This window comes from Austrofundulus limnaeus, unplaced genomic scaffold, assembly GCF_001266775.1.
Source record: "Austrofundulus limnaeus strain Quisiro unplaced genomic scaffold, Austrofundulus_limnaeus-1.0 Scaffold28, whole genome shotgun sequence".
Lineage (NCBI taxonomy): Eukaryota > Metazoa > Chordata > Actinopteri > Cyprinodontiformes > Rivulidae > Austrofundulus > Austrofundulus limnaeus.
The window spans coordinates 2,675,004-2,678,955 of record NW_013952430.1 but is presented as its reverse complement, the minus strand read 5'-3'; positions in this window follow the sequence as shown (position 1 = coordinate 2,678,955).

Sequence of the window (3,952 nt, the reverse complement as noted above, 5' to 3'; positions counted from 1 at the left end):
TGAGATTAAAACATTTTTATTGTACTGCTTCCATCCAAAAGTGTGGATAAAACTGCTTGAGTCCACACAATAAAATATATATTTTTTATTTCAAATGGGTCCTTTTATTTCTGTCTCCACAAACCCTGTCACCTCAGCAGACAATTAAACGCTGACTCACATAATGAAAACCTTTCAGGAGTAGTTTTGTAGCTGCAGCCTGAACACAGTCATTTTCTGCTTCGTCCCTACGGAGGCGTTGTTCCTTTGAGCTCGGGTCGTTTGTGATCGTGTGCCCAGTTTGTATTAGTGTGGAGTTTATGAAGCTTACATTGAACAGGATGCTCATTTCTTCTTCATCAAACTCATGATGGAGTGTTTGGACCCAAAGCAACGGTCTTTACTCACATTATGACGGCAGCATGACTCAGAGGAAACTCACCAATCATTTTCACTAAGAAGCACATAGAAAAATAATAATTTCTGCTCTTAATGTTTTAGTTTGGCAATTACAGCAATTATTCATGAAGACATTTTGCTTTCTAATAAATAAAATGTGAGACCTGAAGCTGTTTCTGGATTAAATTCTTGTTAGTTACTTTACGAGAATTTCCAAAAACCACAAATAGTTTTATTTGAAGCTGCTTCTGTGGTTCTGGGTAATGGTGAACAGATTTTTTTTTACTGAAATTTAACTCACAGTAAGCTTCAGAATCAGCTCTGTAGGATTTAGTTGTAACATGCCTAATAAATGGACTCGAAATAAGCTGTTTGATAAATTCTGTATGATAATATGGTCTATATTTTAATCAAACATGACAAAAAAACTGAATTTGGAGGAAAATAGTCTCATATTCATGTTTATTTTACATTCTCTTGTATGGAGACAAGCACTGAGTATATTTTAATGCTTCACATGACAAAATCTGAAACATTTAAGATTCCTCTAAACCACAAGTGTCAAATACAAGGCCCGCGGGCCAAATGTGGTCCACGGGGGACTCCCGTGTGGTCCGCCAGGGGGGGGTCCCCTTCCAAAAATATATATATATAAGTTTACTCAACATGAAATTTGTTTCTCATTTCAATGGTAAACTTTAAATTTGTGGTTAAATGCAACAAAATTAATTTAATAAAAATATTTTTAAAAATTCCTGTCCCTGAGCTGTTGGCTTGAAGTAACTGAGCAATTAAGTTGGATAGCACAGTACTAATGTCTGAAAATAAACTGCTTTAAAGTCACCATCAAACATAAACTAAATCTGCCATAATGCAGCTACTCACTAGAAACTCATCAGTGAGTAAAATACAACATACATACATACAAAGAAATCAAACCATAAATGTCCAGAAATGAAGTTATTTGTAATAATGTGGAATGGCACAGGGAAAAAGTATTGAACACACTTACTGAAATTTATCTAATACTTTGTACAAAAGCCTTTGTTGTCAATGACAGCTTCAAGACGCCTCCTGTATGGAGAAACTAGTGGCATGCATTGCTCAGGTGTGATTTTGGCCCATTCTTCCACACAAACAGTCTTCAAATCTTGAAGGTTTCGTGGACCTCTTCTGTGAACTCTGATCTTTAGTTCTTTCCATAGATTTTCTGTTGGATTCAGGTCAGGTGATTGGCTGGGCCATTCCAGCAGCTTTAGTTTCTTTCTCTGAAACCAACTGAGAGTTTCCTTGGCTTTGTGTTTGGGGTCATTGTCTTGCTGAAATGTCCAGCCACGTTTCATCTTCATCATCCTGGTAGATGGAAGCAGATTTTTATCAAGAATGTCTCTGTACATTTTTCCACTCATCCTTCCTTCAATTATTTGAAGTTTGCCAGTACCATATGCTGAAAAACAGCCCCACACCATGATGTTCCCACCTCCAAACTTCACTGTTGGTATGGTGTTTTTGGGCTGATGTGCAGTGCCATTTGACCTCCAAACATGATGCGTATTCTGGCATCCAAACAGTTCAATGTTGGTCTCATCTGACCAGACTATATTCTCCCAGTATTTCACAGGCTTGTTTAAATGTTGTGCAGCAAACTTTAAAGGAGCTTCAACATGCTGTTTCTTCAGCAGTGGAGTCTTGCGTGGTGAACGTGCATACAGGCCATGGTGGTTCAGTGCATTACTTATTGTTTTCTTTGAAACAATCGTACCTGCTAATTCCAGGTCTTTCTGAAGCTCTCCACAAGTGGTCCTTGGCTCTTGGACAACTCTTCTGATAATTCTTTTCACTCCTCTGTCAGAAATTTTGTTTCACTTTTTAAAACTCCTAGTTGAGATGGAGTTAAACTCTCCAACAGAACAAGTGCATTTATCGTTTATTATTTACTTCAGAGCTTTGCAAATGTTACATTCAGTACTCCTCGTGTTTTAGTCTACAAGGTGTAATATGAGCAGATTTAACAAAAATCTAGGATGATCTTTGCATTTATTTTTTTAAATCAAAATAATGATAGAGTTGGTGGAAGAGGGGTGACTTCCTATTTACTTCATCTCAATGTATAATAGCTTTAACTTTAAATAAGTTTGCTTCATTATTTACAAATGTCCTTCCTGGACAGAGGATGATATAATAAAGAAAAAAATGGTCACAAGTTAGGATGTTTTCAAAATTCAGCCCCAGATCTGTGCACAAAATCTAAAATCTGTCAGTAATCTGATCTGAGGATATTGGACGGAGTCTCACCACCCACAGGTTCATGTATTTCACATTGATCATTAAAGTAAACAAACACAATGTAAAAATGAATTACATCAAGGAGGGTTGCTCAGTCACACAAAAAAATGTCTGGATCTCAGAACCCATGTGGCTCAGAGGTTAAATACAAATCCATGTGAATAAACAGAGGTGTTTCCCAACTGTTGCCGCTTTTGGAAATGTGTTACAACAGATCTGTTCTGCACAATGTAACTCCATTAAATGAGGTTGCATTTAGTTTTTTTTTTTCAAAAAGTAAAGTTTCTTCAAGAACAAGCAGCACACTATCCTCCACTGATCTGTTTATGATGCATTTAGCCCTCCACAAAAGATAGACCAGCCCATTACACACTTTAATATCACTTCTTGATCTAAATGAGATGTGACCGTTTCCCCAAGGAAGTAAGTCTTGCTCATAATGGGAATGTGATCTTGTAGCTAGTTCCCCCTGCAATTAGCTGCAGTGTGTGCCTGCGTGCATGCCTGCAAGTGACCCATAGAGCATTAGAGATGCTGGTAACTCTCATCTGTTACCATAACAACTGCAGAGGCACCAGCACCACTGTCAGTGAAATGGATCAGTGACTGACTGGAGGCTGTTTTACTGGTTAACTAACTTCCGGAGAGGCTCAGTAATTTGCAATCATCTCACTGAAACCTGCTGATCGACCAAAAAATATATATTTATATACTATTCAGCAACACGTCAAATGTAACAGAACATAAAAAATTCAATCAGATTCAATAAAAGACAAAATTTACAGGAAGGCTTTCAGTTTTTGTCAAGTGCTGTGAAATTGTAAACACGAGGTTTAATTAGTGTTAGAAAAATACCTTTGGTGAATTAAGCTGATCAAATAACTAAAAAAACAAACAAATATTAATTCAAGGTCAGGTATAATACTGTTATGAGGAATTTACTCATTAGTGGTGTATTAGGCAGAAAAAACTATCTAAACAACACTGACATCTACAGGTTAAAAAAATTTCAGTTTTCTTTTTCTTTTTCATGTTTACGTTTTGCAACAAACACGCAAATGTTAGTTACTGCTAAAACCTGAGTAAATTTTCAGTTGATTGTTTTTGTACCATTTTGGTACACATACACCCTTTAAAATAATATACAATTAGATGGTATTAATAAAAGAATGTCATATTTTTAATGATGATGATGATGATGATGATGATGATAGATAGATAGATAGATAGATAGATAGATAGATAGATAGATAGATAGATAGATAGATAGATAGATAGATAGATAGAT